Source organism: Capra hircus, chromosome 12 (genome assembly GCF_001704415.2).
Source record: "Capra hircus breed San Clemente chromosome 12, ASM170441v1, whole genome shotgun sequence".
Lineage (NCBI taxonomy): Eukaryota > Metazoa > Chordata > Mammalia > Artiodactyla > Bovidae > Capra > Capra hircus.
In genome coordinates, this window is record NC_030819.1 from 54,118,681 (window position 1) to 54,139,225 (window position 20,545).

At 46.4% G+C, this 20,545-nt stretch overlaps 1 long non-coding RNA gene across 1 annotated transcript in view; it reads left to right on the forward strand.

Annotated features, from left to right (window-relative positions):
- Positions 3,148-20,545, forward strand: part of LOC108637300 — a 98,510-nt gene continuing 81,112 nt past the window's right edge. Inside the window, exons 1-2 of the long non-coding RNA XR_001918938.1 lie at positions 3,148-3,206; positions 7,107-7,270. This is a non-coding gene — a long non-coding RNA (uncharacterized LOC108637300). The remainder of the gene's footprint in view (positions 3,207-7,106; positions 7,271-20,545) is intronic.

Here is a 20,545-nt window from a genome sequence, read left to right on the forward strand (position 1 = left end):
CACTTTCTCTATCCACCAATCATCCTCCTTCTGGTCAAGCTTCGACTTTAATTCTGCCCTTAAACTGCAGAATGATTTAATTAACATACCTATCAGTGAGGTTCTGGAGGACGGGACGGAGTCCAAATGGCTAAGTGGTACATCCTGCAGACATTCTGTACTTGACATGCGACCCATGAAAAAAGCAAACTTGAATGATGGGAAGATAAATCAATTAGAACAGAAGAAAATAAATTTGTTTTGCTCGTATTGAGATGAAGGGCACCACAGACATTCTGGAGTTTATTAATATCCTTTTCAAGAAAATGGATTAAAGTAAATAGCCATGGAAGGCGGCAGTGAACAAAAGAGCAAATAGGAGAGACCAGATGACTGTTTAGTCAAGAATGTGGGGCTTGAGTAACTTTTTTCCCTGGTATGTGTTGCAATTTTAACTGCTCATGATGCAAAGTTACCAATTCAAATTTACAATGTGAAGATACTTTGTGTGGTTAATAGTTTATCCTTACCATTTGATCTGTCTCCAAAAGGAGACTTGGAAAGACTTGGCTGAAATTTGTCTCAAGCTACTTTGAAGGATGTGATCTAGGGGGAAAAAAATCCCCAAACAATGATTTTTCAAACACCATTAAGTTAGCCAGGGCTCAAGGCGAGTGAACGGATGAAATTGATGACTGGGTTGTGAGAGCAGACATTTCAGCAGAGTAGAAATTTGCCGGCCCCAAATGAAACGTAGTCGTCGCCTGTTTGAACGCCGTCAGGTGCCTCCACCCCAGTAGAAAAGCAGCTTTCTCAGGACTGGACGGGTCATCATCATTGAATTCAGCCCCACAGCACCTATAAGGGTCTCCCGTGCACCCTCTGAAAAGATATTTTGGGCACCCTCCATCAAACTGTCAGAGGTGTCTCTTCTGGTGAATTGGAAAGAAAATGTTCTCCAGAGCAGGTCTACTTGGACAAAATAGGTATCATCCTTTTAAAAAAAAGTTTTAATTTTTTAAATTGAAGTATAGTGGATTTACATTGTGTGCTAAGTCGCTTTGATTGTGTCTGACTCTGTGCGATCCTATGGACTGTAGCCTGCCAGCCTCTTCTGTCCATGGGATTCTTCAGGCAAGAAAACTGGAGTGGGTTGCCATACCCTCCCCCAGGGGATCTTCCTGACCAAGGAACTAAACCCAGGTCTCCTGCGTTGCAGGCAGATTCTTTACTATCTGAGCCACTAGGTAAGTGTTGTGTTGATTTTTGCTGTACAACAAAGTTATTCTGTTACACACATACATACATTCTTTTTCATGTTCTTTTCCACTATGGTTTATCACAGGATTTTTTTTTTTTTTAATTTGTTTTGATGTGAACCATTTTTAACGTCTTTTATTGACTTCATTACAATATTGCTTCTGTTTCTTTATAGTTTGCTGTTTTGGTCCTGAGGGTGAGGCATGTGGGATCTTTGCTCCCTGGTCAGGGATCAAACCTGAGTCCCCTACACTGAAAGACAAAGTCTTAACCACTGGACCATCAGGGAAGTCCCATTATCACAAGATACTGAATATAGTTACCTGTGCTATTCAGTAGGACCTTGTTGTTTATCCACCCTATATATTGGGTTGGGCAAAAAGTTCATTCAACAATCCAACCGGCTCTAGTTTTCTCGCCTAGAGAATTCCGTGGTCAGAGGAGCCTGGTGGGCTAAAGTCCATGGGGTCGCAAAGAGTTGCACACGACAGAGTGACTAAGACTCATCTTCTTTGAGCATCCTTTCATGTTCCATGAGGATTAATGCGTAAAGTTGTAAAAACACTGGCTGCCATTTCTTACCAGCACTCTCTATTTACATTAGAAGAACAGTGTTAAAAACAGCAGCGATTACTTTGCCTGGAAACACTCACATGGATTTATAACTCCGGAAAAGTTGGGAAGATTCAGGAGCTCCTGCCGAAGAACAGTTACCAAGCTGCCTTAAGGAGGCAGCACAGGTGGACTCCTGAGTGAGACCAACTCCACACTCTGCCTTGTCGTGGGTCTCCTGGGAACTTGGGCAAAGTGCAAAAAAGAAGAGTTTCCTTAACTTAAAATGGAGCTAACACTACCTGTCGAGCAGAATTGTTGTCAGAGTCTGACACACACGAGGTACTCAGTTGTGGTTGTTGTTTTATTGGTTTTTTTTTTTTTAATTTTTAAAAATATTTATTTTACTTATTTATTTGACCTTGTGGCATGCAGGATCTTTGTTGCATCCTGCATGATCTTTCATGGCAGCCGTGCTTGGACTCTCTCGAGCTGCGGTCCTCAGGCTGAAGAGTTGTGTCGGGCAGGCTTGGTTGCTCTGTGGCAGGTGGAATCTTACTTTCTAGACTGGAGATCGAACCTGCATCATCTGCATTGCAAGACGGATTCTTTTTCTTTTTTTAAAATGTTAACTAATTCAATCTTTCAGCTGGATAATTGCTTTACAGAATTTTGTTGCTTTCTGTTAAACCTTCAAAAAGGAAGGGATATATGTATGCCTATGGCTAATTCATGTTAAGGTTTGCAAGATGGATTCTTAACCAGGGGACCACCAGCGAAGTCCCCTGTCACTATTATTATTTTGAAGTTGTTTTAGGAAAGGGCATACTTGAACACTCTACAAGGTATAAGTAGTTGCTTTGAACAATGTGACTTTTCCCACTTCACATCTGGGAAAAGAAGGTTTGCTGAGGGGCAGTTATTCAATCAATAATAATACCTAACGATTCTTGATCTTTTACCATGTGCTAGCACCTTAATTTCCTCCACAATCCTCTGGGTACTGTTATGGTCATTCCCATCTTTCAGATGAGGAAACTGAGGCTCAGAGAAGTCACAGAGTGGCCTCAGTTCATTTAAGCCAGGAACCAGGAAGCCTGGCTCCAGGAAGAAGAAAGAATTTCGGAGGCTGCTTCCCTGCCCTTCTGTAGGGCCTGCCATCACCTCTGGGGGAATCCCTGGGACCCTGTTGTTAGTATTTGAGCCCTGGAGGAGGAATCTGCATTTCCACGAGCACCCTGAAGTCCTGAGGCTGTCTCCTGTTTGAAAGCTCTGAGCAAGATCCCAGTCCGGACTCCTGGACTCCACCCCAGGCTTCCTGTTTAACCAGGAAAGTCAGACTTGAAGCAGGGAAGGCAGGGGTGTCACAGGAGCAGGCGGCCTGGACTGGCCTGGTGCTGTGGCTGGTGAGGCAGGTGAGGCTGGTGCTGCATCCAGGTGGCGGGACTGCCCTTCTCTTGAGAGCTCCTGACTGAGTGGCTGCTTTGAAGGCTATGGGGGTGGGGGTGGGGGTTCGGGCCATGGATGGGAGCCGGGGTGATGGACATGGCCAACATGTGTGGGCCCCAGGGCTGTGTTCTCTCCCCAGATTCTTCTCTGACGGGCACCTGGAGGAGCTACCTCCACAGCAGCCCTGGTGATTCACGTGCTTTCTTTTCTCCAGGAGGTGGGAGGTTAGCACCTTGCAGGGGAGGAGAGGGTGAGCTGAAGGTCACCTTCCAGGGGCTGTGGCAGTGAGTGGGTCACTGCAGAGTGGTTTACTGCTGAAGCAGAGCTTCAAAGTGCACAGTGGGGGCTAAGAGTGCCTCCCTGCCCCAACTCAGTGTGAGTGTACTTGCTGGGGTGGGAGGCAAGAAAGAGGGAAAAGAAAAAGGTTTAAAAAGAGAGGCCAATGAATTTCTCCAGATGGAGAAAATATGAGGCTTCTGCCCCAATGTTTGAGAGGCCATCAGTGACCTGTGTGCTGGTTATATCTTTGTAGCATGATAATAAGATAATAAACAAAAATTACCCACCATAACTACTGAATATGCACTGTGTTCCATGTATTACAGTATTAGAGTTCTCCAGAAAAACAGAACCAACAAGATAAAGATGTATTTGTATTTATTATCATTATTTTCAATATTTATTTATTTGGGTCTTAGTTATGGCACACACACAGGATCTTCATTTGTGGCATGCAAGATCTTAGTTGCAGTATGTAAGATCTAGTTCCCTGATCAGGGATACAGCCCACGCCCCCTGTACTGGGAGCATGGAATCTTAGCCACTGGACCACCAGGGAAGTCCCTCTCATGACTATTATTACAAGGAACTGACTCATGTAATAATGGAGACTGAGAAGTTCTGCCATCAGTGAGTTGGGACCCCAGCAGTGCTGATGGTGTGTTTCCAGCCTGAAGCAGCCAGTCTCAAGATCCAAGAGCAAGTGTTTCAGTCTGAGTTCAGAGGCGGGAAAGATGAATGTCCCAGCTCCAGGCAGTCAGGCTGGAAGGAGTTCCCTCTTACTTCAGGAAAGATCAGCCTTTCTAGTCTATCTAGGCCTTCGACTGATTGGATGAGGCCCACCCACACCAGGGAGGGCAATCTGCTTTCCTTGGTTTCCTGAATCACATGTTAATCTCATGTAGAAACACCTTCCCAGACACACCCAGTATAATGTTGGAGCAAATATTTGGATATCCCATGGCCTGGTCAAGTTGACACAGAGAAATTTAGCTAATCACACATAGTAATTTAGGTACACTCACTCATTCAATCCTCCCAATGATTCTATTAGAGTAACTCATTGTTTTCATCCCCATTTGACAGATGAGGAAAATGAGGCTCAGAGAAGTTCATTAACTTTCTCATAAGCCTCTCAGCAGGTAGAGTGGCACAGTTGAGAGTCAAGTCCAAGTCTTTCTGGTTTGAAAATGACTGTACTGTACTTCATTCAAAGCCAATCATCCCCCTGCAGGCACCCCTGGAAGCTGCTACCATTCTCCTGATGAAGCATTTGACCTTGACTATTGCATGGTACACCCGTCAAGGTTTTCATTTACAAACAATAGAAAAGACTCTGATTGAAAAAAAAAAAAAAAAGGTGGTGGTGGCAGGGGTGTATTAAAAGGCTTTTAAGTAACTCACACAATCACTGGGTGAGCTAGAGAACAACCACGGGGGCTGCACAGTTAGACAGAGGCCAAGAAAATATCTGGCGTTTTCAGCATCTGCTTTGGCAGGTGGTCCCTGCGTCCCACCCAGACCTTTGAGGTGAAGGCTCACTCCAGACATTGGTAGGGGTTCTGACACCGAGGTGGCGAAAGCCACTGTACCCACTGAATGGTGACTGAGCGTACAGAGGGTTTCCCGCCTTAAAGGTAAATGTGATGATGGCCAAGGCCATATTCATTGATTGATTGATTTGGCTGTGCCGAGTCTTAGTTGCAGCACATAGGATCTAGTTGCAGCGTGTGGGATCTAGTTCCCCAACCAGGGATGGAACCCAGGTCCCCTGCGTTGGGAGTATGGGGTGTTAGCCATTGGACTGCCAGGGAAGTTCCAGCAATGACTGTCTTAATGCATGCTTTCTCTTGCACGTGCCTGCATGGTTGCAGTGACATCTGCCTTGAAAGCTGCCGGCTTGCCTCCAGAGGAGCCACCTGTGGTTAGTGGGACCCTCTCTGACCATGCAGGGCACACTGTGGGAGAGAGGGCACGAGAGCTTGTGAGAGCTGATCACGAGGGTGCAGTTCTGGAGGAGGTCCCCAGGAAGATGTGACCTCTGCTTTGACCCGACAGCTGGCCCCGGGCAACTGGAGGTCCTTCACCCCACCCCCGTCCTTGGAATGTGCCCTTTGCTTGTCCTCCCTCCTCCCAGAAGCTGCAGGGGACTTAGCCTTGAGACAGTGATGTGTCCAGACCAACGGACTGTGTCTGCCTTCACCCAGCTGAGGCCTCTGGGTAAACTTTCAAGATTCTCGAGGGCAGGGCGGAGATCTTGTTGTCTTGCAGCCACTCCAGACTCCATGTGAGTTCCCTTGCTTATTAAACCTGCTGTCTACCAGTCTGAGGTGTCTCTTTCTTCCGACTTCACCCAGGAAGCTCCCGAGGAGGCGTGTGAACCGCCAGGGCAGAGGCCTCTCACTGCGATTCTGACCAGGATGCAGTTAGCGTCCAGTCGTGTCTTTATGGCGTCTTTTCCCTGTGGCAGGAGATCCAGTCGCATCATGTTATTCAGCTGTCAGGTCTTGCCCGTCTCCTTTAACCCAGCTCTAATACTTTTAGGTTCTTTTGTCCAAAGCCCAACATTTATTGGCAAAGTCACTTTTAGAAAATAACATACTTCAGTAGCATTTCAGACTCAACATGACCACCTGAACAGCATCGCTGAATCTTCCTGAAGGCGTGGTTCCTTTGGCATAAAGCAGACCACTCTTTTTTTTTTATTTCATGCTTCAGAAGGTTAAAAAAAAAATGAACATTTTACAAGATTCCCTTTTCTCTTTCCCGGGTGCGCTGAAAACCCTGAGTGCCGTGAACAAGCAAGAAGGAGGCACCTGACCAACAATTTTGAACAGAAAGGCCCTCGTTGCTTGAATGACCAGCTGTATCAGACAATTAGGACTGAGGAGAGTTTAACTCATGAGTCCTCACGACACCCCATGGGTGCAGTCTGGGAGCACCCCTTCCTCATTCCCCCTCTTCATTGTCCCCATTCCCCAGCGCACTTTAAGAAGCCAGCATGTTCACCTGTGATTGTATTTTAGGAGGAGGAGCTTGTAACAGACGCTCAGGTCTCAGAGGCCCATCACTGGCCCCAGAGTCAGCTTCTCTCTTCTCCCAGCCATCCCGGCATTTGAAAGGAGCATCTGTGTGAGTAAAAACAATACTCATTCCCTGAAGGGATTCCAAGTGAAGTCATTCAGCTGGTGACAGATTTAGATGCTCGAAAACAGGCATCACTTCCCTCACACTGACACACACATCCGATCGCCCACTGGAAGGATGGGCAGGATCCGGAGCCACGGAAGACTCCAGGTGGGGGAAAACGTGTGCAGACTGTCGTCGGAGCAGCCCGTCAGCATCGTTCTTTCCCCTCCCTCCACCCTCTCCCCTGGAAGGAAGGCCGCTGCGCCTCCCTGCTTGATCTCTGCAGGCTGACTTCAAGCCTATCGAAGGCGGTGGGGTCCTCCCTTGTCAGTCACGGTCGAGTCTTACCTGCCCGTCTAGAGTGGCAGTCTGCGTATCCCGACACAGTCTTCTCTTGGTTCCTACCAGACCTTGTGTATTCATCGACCCTAAACACGGCTTGTCTGTTCTGTCTCCAGGCCCCCATTCGTGTGCTCCTTCCACGTGGAACTCCAGCCGGTCAAGTCCTAGCCTGCCTGCAAGAGAAGACACACATTCTCCTTCCTCCGTGGAGCCTCCTCTGACCCCTTCATGCCTCCTCCCTGGGCCCCAAGCATAGTAGGTGCTTGGTTGTTACTCTGAAGTGAGTTGAGCAAATGAAGGGGGAAAACCTGAACTGCATATTGCCTCCGTTACTCTTAGTAACGCTGATTAGAGTCACAGAAGTTATAGCACAAGTGGGCTAAGGGGCTACCCAGGTCACAGGAGAGTAGATGGTTGCCAAGGGTCGATTCAATTTATTTGAGTTTTATGTGTTCTTATTCTGTTTGTGCTGGGAGGCTGGACATAGAGATGAGTGCACGAGGCCACTTGGCCCTGACAAGAACGTGATCTTGCTGATGCTGAGTTTGTCCGGGAATCAGAAGTCTGATGTTTGTAAATATTCCTTTAAATGCAAGCATTAAGAATAGAGGTTGTTTGTATAAGTTCTTCCGGAAGAGGGTTGGCAATCCAAGTGTTACACGCTTGTGGCAGAGGCCAAACCGACCTGCTCGGATCCCATGAGGCCCTACCGTGCAGGGTCCATGTCACTGGGGCCATGCCACCTCCCACCACTCCCCCACCCCTGCAGCTGGTTGAATGTTCTCTGCCATCCGTGGTCTTGTTTCCTCCCTCCTTGCTGACCGCCGGGCAGGAGAGAAGGGGAGCAGGAGCCTCAGGACTGACGGAGCTGGGCTCCCGTGTCATTGACCCGCTGCCCACATGCCAGCTCCTTAGAAGCGAAGGATTTCTGTTAGTAACTGACCTTTGCTTTGGTGTATCTTTCTGGAGCCTGCAGACATTTTTCATGGCTGCTGCCTCATTCAGCCATCGAGGGAGCCTGTAAATTAGGCAGTGAAGCTATTATTTCCACTTTTGGGAGGAAACCGAGGCTCAGAAAGACCACCAGTTTTGACCACATAACTAGAATGTGGCAGCACGGGAATCAGAGCCTTGTTTTAATGACTGTTTCCCTGCTCTCTCCACTCTACACACCACCTTGTGCAAACAATAAGAGCTTTGTGCCATCCGATGTTCAGTCATTGGCATTAAGCTGGCTTATTGGGTGCTATAATGTGATGATAGCAGTATATCATGCGTCTGCATGCTAAGTTGCTTCAGGCGTGTCTGACTCTTTGCGACCCTATGGGCTGCAACCTGCCAAGCTCCTCTGTCCATGGGATTCTCCAGGAAAGAACACTGGAATGGGTTGCCAGTTCCTCCTCCCAGGGAGCTTCCTAACCGGATTGAACCCGTGTCTCTTACGTCTCTTGCATTGACAGGTGGATTCTTTGCCACTATTACCACATCTGTGTAGATGGCCAGAGTCAAATATACCTGGTGGAACAGAATTTTCCAGTTTTATTTACTTGAAACAGGTGTACTAGGTAGTTCAGAAAAATGTAAAACTATAAAAGAGCATAAAGTGGAAAACTGAAAATCTTCACTTCATCCTGTCCCTATCCACCCCATTTCACCCACACACCCAAAGGTAGCTCACCACTCGTACTTTCTTTACAAGTTGTTTCGAATGTTGTCTTCAGACCGAGGTTGATTTGAGTCTTTTCTCTTCTGGCATATGGATTCGTTTGACGATGTGGAGTAGTTTATTCATTTGTCTTTGTGTGGCGGTCAGGGCTTAGTTGCAGCGTGCAAGTTCTGGACCCCTAATCAGGGATTGACACTGGGCCCCTGCGCTGGGAGCACACAGTGTTAGCCAACTGGGGACATCCCAGCGTCACGTGGGTTAGCAAGAAAAACTTACCTATCGAGTCTAGAATCTGACTTTGAGTTCAAACCGAAAGTCTTTTTAAAAAATAATTTTATTTATGTATTTTTGGTTGTGCTGGGTCTTTGTTGCTGCCACAGGCTTTCTCCAGTTGCAGGGAGTGGGCTGCTCACCGCAGTGGCTTCTCTCGCTGTGAAGCATGAGCCCCAGGGTGCATGGGCTTCAGCAGTTGCAGCTCCCGGGCTCAGTGGTTGGGCACACTGGCTTAGTTGCCCCACGGCATGTGGGGTCTTCCTGGATTAGGGATCAAACCCATGTCTCCTGCATTGGCAGGTGGGTCCTTTACCACTGAAACCAAAGATCTTATGGTAAACCCCAGGAGAGGTATTTGTGTATAGTTACAGAATTGGGTTCTTCTTTTTCACTCAGTTGGGAAAGCAATTCCAAAATATTCAAGTGTTGGCAGTGTTCAAACAGCCTTTTGAACAAGCTGAATTCACCCAGGGAATAGTCATGCCTCCTGGCTCAGTCCCTTGAGGACTCTGACCCAGTAGACATCTTCCTGCTGTATTGCCAATGGATGTTTAGCGGGTCCACATTAGGCTTCAGTAAAATGCATGAAATGTGATGTGGTGTTCAAGCTCCCAGCTGGTTTTGAGTCAGGGCGTCACTGTTCTGGTGCAAACTGACAATGACTATGGTGAAACCAGGGACCCGTGGGCAAAACATCTTCTACAGTCCCAGATCAATGCTTGTAACAGGAGCACCTCAAGTAATTTAATTCTGGCTATTTAGTTTCACAAAGGAGGAATTTCAATAGTGCTGAAAGTGACTGGGGAGATAGCAGAAAACATGTTACACAAAGGAAAGGAATAGCACTCACAATGTACCAAAAACATAGCTAACAACGGTTTATAACAAGTGCTGAGACTTCTTCCTCCCTGGGTAATGTCCAGTGGAGGCTGTGGATTGCAGTGGAGTTGAGAACCATGTGGAAGGGCAGCAGAAGCAGCTGAAGGACCCCAAGGCATCAGCACAGCACAGAAGCAGGATCCCCAAAGTGTGTGTGCACACATGCACGTGTGTGTGCATGCATGTGTGTGCACGTGTGCACGCGTGTGCCGCCACCTCCCGCTGCAGATGGCAGGGATATGGACAGACTTCACCCTGGGAGCTGAGGAGCTGACCCTCTGCAGGCTGACATGAGAGTGGATCAAGGCAGAGAGGGCGTCTAGTCTGTGTCTTTTCAGTATCTTGGAAAGCCCTCCTCCCCCCTCTGTTTTGTGCTAGGATCAACAGGATTAGAGGTGACTCCTCGGCTCTCAGTCTGCAATTATGTACAAGTCCTTTGCAGCTAGCTCCTCTCAGTCTACATGAATGGCCAGTGGGGGCCGACTGGGGTGCCCCTCACAAAGGAGAAAGCATATATCATATAAAACCCCACTGAGAAGGCAGGGGGAGAGGTGGCACAGTCAGAGAAGTCAGCAGAAATGAAGCCTCCAGGACGGAATCCCAAGGGATGGGAAACATTTGCCCTTTTTCAATCATGGAAGCCGGAGTGGGTGGGCAGGCAATAGTCGGCAGCAGAGGGACCCTGAAAGTTGGGGGGCCCTGTGCCATCGCGTCCTGAGCATCACCTGGATGGTTTGGCCACTCTGAATCAGGAGGACAGCTGTCTACATTTCCACTGGGGTCTGGAGAAATAGCAGTTTGAAATTTCCATCACTGGCCATTTCCAGAAATTCTCAACTTGGATCCATGGACCCCCAACACCAGACATTCTCATTCATTAGAGTGCTCTTTTTTTAACTTAAAAAAATCATTTATGTTATTTTTGGCTGCGCTGGGTCTGTTGCTGCATGTGGTCTTTCTCTAGTTGGGGTGCACTAGCTTCTCACTGCAGTGGCTTCTCTTGCTGTGGAGCACAGATTCTAGAGCACAGGCTCCGTAGTTGTGACACGCAGGCTTAGTAGCATGTGGGACCCTCCTGGACCAGGGATCAAACCCGTGTCTTTTGCGTTGGCAGGCAGATTCTTATCCACTGTGCTCCCAGGGAAGCTCCATTTGATGTGCTTTTAGAGAATCCCATGGACAGAGGAGCCTGGCAGGCTATAGTTCATGGGATCACAAGAGTCGGACTTGACTTAGCACTATCTTTCCTTTCCTTAACAAGCGTCCAAGTTGTCTCCTCTGTAGACAGTCTCTGGATACTTAGAGCACAGAGCCGATCAGAGTGAGACTGAGCCAGGAAAGTCCCCCTGTTCTGTGGGCCTCTTGCTGGTTTCAGTCACTCAGCAACTAGCCCACATTCGGATTAGATAAATCTGGGCTCGAATTCCCACTCCACCACTTTATAACTTGATCAAAGAACCCAGCCTCTCCGCCCTCAGTTCACACAATTTGTGTGAGGGGTAAGTGAAGTGATGCGTAAATGCACAGGCATCTGGCACAAAGTAGGTGTCCAAGAAATTTGCATTTTTATTATCGTTGAGATTAACTTTTAAATGATTCTGCTTGTCTTCATATCTATCGTTTATGCTCTAATGTGTTTTATCCCTTGGCTGTCGTGTAGAGCTTAATCAAATAGAATAGGACATTGATAAATGATGGTGAGTCCCTTCCAAGAATGTCTGCTCTCATTTGGCATCCTTTTCCCTCCTTGCTGGGAAAAGTCTTGCAGAGACTGTACCAGTGTTATTTTCCCAAATATTTTACCTGTTGCTCTTCCTTGCCTTGTATAGACACACTGTTGTTTCCAGGATGATATAGGACAATGGTCTGAGTTCAGGAGGGTTGGGCAGTCAGTATGGAAGCTGGTTGGAGAGGAAAATGGCCCTTGTTCATGCTGGACTCAACAAGCCAACCTTTGAGATGAAACAGAGGTTGAGATCCAGAATGCGGCCTGAATTGGGGCAGTCAGGTGTGACAGGTGAGACAAGGACATGAGGTGGGGCCAGGCAGGCCAGTGGAAACGAGGCCAGGAGTAAACACTCGAGAGGAGATGGTACCAGTCAGAGCTGACAGGTGCCCAGGGTCTGGAGGGTTGGGGGTTATGAGCTGGAGAAGAAATGAGAAGCACCAGCACCTAGAAGTCAGGGAGGTCATCCCTTGACCAGGTAAGAAGCCAAGGACTCCTCCCTGAATGACAGGAACCATTAGCCAAGAAGGAGAAGAAACGGGAAGACCTGCCTACCTGGCAAGTGACCTGCCAGAGGGCGAGCAGGTCCTCCAGGAAAACACTGTTCAGTGCCTTGCACAAGTGAAGATTACACCAGAAGAAACACGCCCACCCAACCCACAACTGTGCAAGGCATGTGGTAGGGGAGGGGCAGACACTGGCCAGATTAGTTCCTGACCAGTTAGGAAAATATATTTCAGGGCTTCTTTTCACTTCACTTCTTCCCTGAGGTGATGAATCCAGGTTTGGAGAAAGCAAGTAATCTTTTTTGTCCTGGTTATGATTTAGTGAAGTTCTTGGTGGCTCAGATGGTAAAGAATCTGCCTGCCTGAGTTGGGAAAATCCCCTGGAGGAGAGTGTGGCAACCCACTCCAGTATTCTTGCCTGGAGAAGCCCATGGACAGAGAAGCCTGGCGGGCTACAGTCCATGGGGTCACAAAGAGTCAGACACAACTGAGTGACTCACACTTCACTTTTGCCCCAGGAGGGCAAGCAGGACTTGTTGTTTCATCACGGGATTCTTTCGAAGTCCCCTCCACACAAACCTCTCTCCCCAAAAGTCTCCCTCCCCACAAGCTTCTGTTGAACTGGGATTCTAAGTTTAGCTGTTTCCTCCCTCCTCCCCCAGGCAGAGTTGGGGTCTAGAGACACTGTGCGCAGGGGGACGGCCTGGCTGGAAGGGGCTGCATAGGTTTAGCTGGAACTTGGTTGAGTCTTTCTTAAAATGGAAGCATGTCAGTTAGGAGTACTACTTTTGGCTACAATAGAAACTCCAAAATGACAGTGGCTTCAATAAACAGAAAGTTTCTTCTCATATTTAAAAAGTCCCTTAGAAGCAATCTGGCATCTTTTATGAGATGAGTGGATAAACTGCGGTTCATCCAGGCTACGGAATACTAATTCAGCAATAAAGAGAAGTGAGCTTTCAAGCCACAAAAAGGCATGGAGAGATTTATGCACATATTGCTAAGTGAAAGAGGCCAGTCTGAAAAGGCTATGGATTATCTAAGCATAGACTGGAAAAAGCAAAACTATGGAAACAGTAATAAGATCAGTGGTTGTCTGGGATTCCAAGGGAGGGAGGGATGAACAGGTGGAGCCTAGGGGATTTTTAGGACAGTGAAACTATTCTATATGATACCGGAATGGTGGATCCCTGTCATTTTCATTTGTCAAAACCTACAGTATATACAACATAAAGAGTGAACCTGATGTAAACCATGGACTTTAGTTAATAATACCGTATCAGTATTACTTCATTGTGCGTAATAGATGTACCAGATTCAAGCAAAATTCTGATTTAAGCAAGAAAACTATGGGTAGGAGGAATTCTCTGAATTTTCTGCTCAATTTTTTCCTGTAAACCTAACACTGTTCAAAAACGAAGCCAACGAATTAAAACAAAAAAAGTCCAGTGTAGGATACCTCGGGCTGGGGTGGTAGCTCTATTGCTAATCTGAGTTGAGGAAACCGTTTTCTTTCTGCCCTTCTAGCTAGCATGTATCTCTCACCCTCGGGGGTCTCCCTCATGGTCCAGGATGGGTGTGGAGCACCAGCTATCTAAGCTCCAGGCAGCAGGAAGGAGGATCCCACATGACCTAGCTTTCATTTATGAATCTTCCCAGAGTCCTACACAGTATTTGCATTAGTATCTCCTCAGTCACACACAGCTTCAAGAGAAGCTGAGAAGTGTAGACTTTTCTCTGGGTGTCTTTGGCACCGCTAGTGATACTGTAGTTCTGTCACTAAGGAAAAATAGAAGGGGCAAGACTCTTTAGAGTCCCTTGGACTGCATGGAGATCAAACCCAATCCTAAAGGAAACCAACCCTGAATATTCATTGGAAAGACTGATGCTGAGGCTGAAGATCCAATACTTTGGCCACCTGATGCAAAGAGCCAACTCACTGGAAAAAACCCTGATGCTGGGAAAGATTGGGGGCAGGAGGAGAAGGATGAGATGGTTGGATGGCATCACCAACTCAATGGCCATGAGTCTGAGCAAACTCCAGGAGTTAGTGAAGGACAGAGAAGGCTGGCAGGCTGCAGTCCACGGCATCACAGAGAGTCAGACACGACTGAGCGACTGAACAATTGGCTAGCATCTGGGTCTCTCCACCTCTCTTTTTTTTTTTTTTGGCTTCACCCTGCAGCTTGTAGGATCTTAGTTTCCTGACTGCTGATTGAACTCACACCCCCTACAGTGGAAGCATGAAGTCTTTATCACTGGACCACCAGGAAAGTACCAGGGCGGCATAACCCTTCTTGGGAGCGTAGTGTTTGGCCTTTTGAAGAAGCTCTGTAGTTTCTCCGTGACTCTGCTTGGGGGACACTGCTGGGTCTTGCTCCAGCCTGGAGGAATTTCAGAAGGAATTTGTGACTGATGGGGAGGAGTGTGAGGACTGCTGGACTGGACAGGCGCTAGAAGGAACACTTTCCACCCCCGGCCCCTTCCAACAAAAGCTCCCAGGGCTGCAGGCAGACACCACTGTAAGGCTCGGAGAACCGCACTCTGCAAAGGACACTCGGGGACAGCCTCTAGTGGACTGACAAAGTTTATTATTTAACTGCGCAGTTTTATAATTCTCAGGGAATAGAGCATAAGGCAGACTTGCACGTAGCCATTCCAGATAAACATTAAAGCATTCAAGCATGAAATACAGTTCCCATCACCCAAGCCATAACATAGCTTTGGCGAAACTCTAAAGGGAGTCTTATGAAACAACAGTCCTTGCTCTCAGAAACAGGTGGTCAGAAGGAAGCCTTCGAACGCCTCAAGGCCGGGCGTATAACCCTTCGTTATCCATTCCCAGCTTCAGGCACTCGGTGAACGCTCATAACCCTTTGCTATGCTCCTTCCAGCTTCCAACCTTCGTCATGAGTGGAGCAAATACGTTTTCAGCATTTGCTCGAAGCCTCCCAGCCCCTCCACACACCACTTTTCCACCCTCATGTTGGAGGGAGAGGCGGAATGGAGAGACGGATGACTGGGGCAGTCACAGGAATGCAGTGGCCCCGCCCTGGGCCTCCTCCTCCGGGGAAGGGAAGGCCTGCCTGCGTGCCAGGCGGCGGCGCGGGCTGGGGCAGCAGGGCACGGCCCCTGTTTTCTGTGCAGTGGGAAGCAGAGCAAACACACCGACTCCCAGTTCTCTTAGCCAGGCTGGGTGCCCTCCCTCGTGAATCACAACCCTCCCAGCAGAGCAGAGCTGCTGGCAGCTGATGGGGCTTCTGCCTGACAACACTCCCCGTGATCTTCCCGGTGCGTCAGATGCCCTGTTAATTGCTCTGAATGACGGCACAGCACCGGAGGGCACAGCAGCAGGCGAGGCTGAGACAGGGGAAGAGAGCAGGGAGTCATCCAAGGAGACACTGGGTCTGAGCAGACAGACCCATGATGTGCGCGGTCCGTCAGCCTGTTAGGTGGTGAAACCTCCTAGCTCCCCACTGACAGTCGTCGGTGTTGGAGCCAGGGGTGGGGGAACCTCTGAAACTCCAGCCACGTGTTGGACTCGAGGGTTGACGGTGTTTTCTCGGCCCCACCCCTCTCTGCTTCCTAGTCCCTGGGGACTGCCAGAACCCAGATAATTAAGGTTGAATATCTTTTTTTCTTTCTGTGTGAAGAAAACACTTTGCTTTAAAAACCATTATGTGTTGTGCTGGGCTTAGTCACTCAGTCGTATCCGACTCTTTGGGCCCCCATGGACTGTAGCCCGCCAGGCTCCTCTGTCCTTGGAGATTCTCCAGGCAAGAACACTGGAGTGGGTTGCCATTCTCTCCTCCAGGGGATCTTCCCAACCCAGGGTTCAAACACAGGTCTCTCACATTGGAGTCAGATTAACATCTGTGCCACCAGAGAAGCCCATGAATACTGGAGTGGGCAGCCTACCCTTCTCCAGGGATCTTCCTAACCCAGGGTCTCCTGCATTGCAGGTGGATTCTTTACCAGCTGAGCTACCATGCTGCTAAGTCACTTCAGTCGTGTCCGACTCTGTGCGACCCCACAGACGGCAGCCCACCAGGCTCCCCCGTCCCTGGGATTCTCCAGGCAAGGACACTGGAGTGGGTTGCCATTTCCTTCTCCAATGCATGAAAGCGAAAAGTGAAAGTGAAGTCGCTCAGTCCTGTCCGACTCCCAGCGACCCCATGGACTGCAGCCCACCAGGCTCCTCCGTCCATGGGATTTTCCAGGCCAGAGTACTGGAGTGGGTTGCCATTGCCTTCTCCATATGTCTGTTTAAATATAAAGTTGGCTAACAGTGGCCATCAGGTATGGGGTAACATGTTACCTGACAATTATCTGGACTTATTTAGCAGTTATTCAAAGGGCCAGCTTGGGTAAATGCCAGGGAAGTGAGCAGTAGATTTAAACCTCAAATCTATATGCCGGTGGCCAGTGTGAGGCCCCCTCTCTGTGTTTTCTTTCTCTGATAACTTCAGGCATGTTGATGCTTATCCTTGGAGCTCTCCAAACCCGGGCTTAGTTCCTGAATGGTGTTTGTCTTTCCAGAGATAACAAAGACAGACACAGATGATAGTGGGATGAATCGCAAAGAGGCACAGGTGTCATTCTGCTTGAATTATTTAAAAGACTCTTTCTTGCAATTGAAACACTTTTAAACATCCTGCAGAGAGAGAGAGAGACAGAGGAAAAGAAATTTAGAAATGAATGAGAACTGAATTGCAAAATCACATAGCAATTGTCCTAGCTGTCAAATCTGCCGCTCCACCCAAAATCCCTTCCTCAACAAAATGATTTCCCTTTTTATCACTCCACATTATCATTTTTTATCATTCATTGTTCATCTTAAACATGGACTAGGCAGGGAGTTCTGCCTTTTCCCATTTATTACTCACAAAACGCTTGTTTATATGATGTCTTTTTGAAGGTTTATATGAAGATATGTGTACTTAGTCGTTCAGCCATGTCTGGCTCTTTGCGACCCCCATGGACTGCAGCCCGCCAGGCTCCTCTGTCCATGGGGATTCTCCAGGTAAGAATACTGGAGTGGATTGTCATGCGCTCCTCCAAGGGATCTTCCCAACCCAGGGATCAAACCAGGTCTCCTGCATTGCAGGCAGATTCTTTACTGTCTGAGTCACCAGGGAAGCCCCTTATATGAGAATAACAGAATGCAATTTACTAATTCTGGCGAAAAACTCCCCAAAGTATATGCTATTCCCTAGAGAATCCCATGGACAGAGGAGCCTGGTGGGCTACAGTCCACTGGGTCCCTAAGAGTTGGACATGACTGAGCGACTAACACACACACACACACACACACACACGAGTGCTTATTCATTTTAATCAGTTGCAAACTGTGTAGATATAGCGTCAAGACAGAAAATGCAACTTCTTTTGGTTTGCTACCCACAGAGAATAAAGTGGGTCCTGAGAGATTTTGACTCAAGCATGTAACGTTGTATAGAAAGAAAGATTTTCTTAAATTTTCGAATCAGAAAAGACTTCTTCACATTTCAGACAATATTTTTCTATAGGATATAAGAACATGATTATAAAAATGAGAAAGCAATCCTTGTTTGAAATTAGCTTTTTCAGATCATTGCAACAAAGTCATAGCATTAAAATGAAAATAAAATCATAACTGAGATAAAATGACTTTATAATACAAAAAAGCAATCAGCATGCTTGCCTGGGAAATCCCATGGACAAAAGAGTCTGGCAGGCTACAGTCCATGGGGTCACAAAAGAGTCAGACAGACACGACTGAAGTGATTAAAACAACAACTGAAACAGTGAGAATAACGCTAATTTAAGGCAATTTTCCAAGTCAGTCTTGGGAGAAGGCTAAATCATTGTAGATGATTTAAACAAATGAATTTTACAGGCTCATGGACTTGAACAGTGTTTTTGCCACACCGCATGGCACATGGACTGTTAGTTCCGGACCTGAGATCCAACCTGTACCCCCGTCATTGGAAGGCAGATTCTTGACCACCAGGCCACCAGGGAAGTCCCTGGCTGTGCCAGTTTGCATTCTCATCAGCAGTGAGTGACAGTTCCTGTCGCGCCACGTCCTTACCAGCATTTGGGGTGATCAGTAGCTGGGGTTTTAGGCATTCTAATAGTGTGCAGTGATATCTTATTGTTGTTTTAATTTGCAAGTCCCTAATGACTATGATGTTGATGGTATTTTCATATATTTATTTGCCGTTTATATTAATATGTCTTCTTTGATGAGGTGTCCTTTCAGATCTTCATTCAAAATTTTTTTTTCTGGCTACACTGAGTGGCTTGTAGGACAATTTCTCAATCAGGATGGAACCCAAACTCCCAGCAGTGACAGCAGTGAGTCCTAATCATTGGACTGCCAGGCAATTCCCTTTTGCACAGCTGACATTCATTTTTGTTTTCTTATTTAGTTTTAAGAGTTCTTTGCATACTGTAGATATCAGTTCTTTATTAGATATGTGTTTTGCAAATTTTTCCTCCAAGTTTATGGCTTATGTTCTCATTCTCATGACAGTGTCTTTCACAGAGCAGAAGTTTTAAATTTTAATGAAGTTCTATAGTTGCCAGGAGAGAAGGATAGGGGAAAGAGATAATTAGGGAGTTTGGGACCAACATGTACACTCTGCTATGTTTAAAATGAATAACCACCAAAGACCTGCTATATAGCACAGGGAACTCTGATCAGCCTGATGGGAGGGGATTTGAGGAGAGAATGGATACAAGGATATACATGGCTGAGTCCCTTCACTGTTCAGCTGAAACTATCACAGTCATGTTAACTGGCTGGACTCTAATAGGAAACAAAATGTTTAAATTATTTTTAAAAATTTAATGAAGTTCAACTCACCTTTCTTTCTTCCATGGATTATGCCTTTGATGTTGAATCTATAAGTCATTGCCAAACCCAAGGTCATCTAGATTTTCTCCTGTGCTATCTTTTAGGAGTTTTATAGTTTTGCATTTTACATTTAGGTATATGATCCACTCTGAGGCAATTTTTGTGAAGGGTATAATGTCTGGGTTTAGATTCTTTGTTTGTTTGTGTTACGTGTGGACGTCCCGCTTGGACATCCACTGTGGATCAGCACCGTTTGTTGAAAAGACTGTCTTTTCTCCATTGAATTGCCTTCGCTCCCTTTCCAAAGGTCAGATGGGTCTCTTTATGGGCTCTCCCTTTTGTTCTATTAATCTTTTGTCTATCTTTTCACCAAGCGCACACTATTTGATTACTACAGCTTTATAATAGCCTTAGATCTAGGTGGTGTCGGTCCTCCAATTCTGCTGTTCTCCTTAAACCTCACGTTGGCTCTTCTAAGTCGTTTGCCTCTCCATATAGACTTTAGAATTGATTTGTTGATATCTACAAAATAACCTTCTGGTGCTTTGATTGAGATTGTGTTGAATATAATCATTCTATACATTTTTGGTGGGTCTCTACCTATCTCTACCTAGCAGTAGAATTGCTGAATTGTGGAGAAAGCATGTTAAGCTTTCATTCAGTTTATGTTCAGTTTTCCGAAACTTGTTTTGCAAATTCACATACCAACCAGAAGTAGGTGGGAGTTTAAGTTGCTCTGTATCCTTGCAGTATTTAGTATTTTTCCCTTTAGCTGTTTTGGTAGGTGTATAATAATATCACATTAAAATTATAGTCTGCATTTCCTGGTGACTAATGAAGTTGAGAACTTTTCAGGTATTTATTGGCTATCCTCTTTTGTTGAGTTTCTGTTCAAGTCTTTTGTTTATTATTTCTACGAAATATTCTTTTCCTTATCGATTTGAAGGGTTTTTTTTCCCTATTCACAATGTGAGTCTTTTGTTGAGCATATATTATAAATGCTTCTTCCAATGTGTAGGTTCTATTTTCAATCTGCTAATAATGTCTCTTTGATGAATGGGAGTCTTCATTTTAATATTTTCCAACTGAAGTCATTTTTTTCTTTTATTACCAAAGTTTTTGTGTCTTGTTTAGGAAATCTTCGCCTCCTTCAAAAATGGATGTTGAGAGCAAAATTTAGTCATCAGAATGGGGCTGTGTGTAATGGTAAATTTATTTATTCATATACCTATTTGTGCCATAAATATTTATTTCCTGGTATATTTATATAATGGAATACCATACAGTAGTTTAAGTGGACTACAGCTGCTTGTATTAACAAGAATGTATCTCAAAAGCATTATGCTGAATGTAAAGAGTCACAGAAGCATGGAAAATATATGATTATAGTAACATAGAGTAGAATAACAGTTGAAATTTTTTAAAAATTTTAGTTTTACTTATTTATTTGGCTGAGTCGTGGCACACAGGAAGTTTGATCTTTGTTTTGACATTCAAACTTTTAGCTGTGACTTGTGGGTTCTAGCTCCCTGACCAGGAATAGAACCCAGACCCCCCAGCATTGGGATCACAGTCTGAGCCACTGAACCACCAGGGAAGTCCCAGACTAATAGGCAAAATTAAACGATGTGTTGAGTAGAAACTCATATGATTGTGGTGTATCC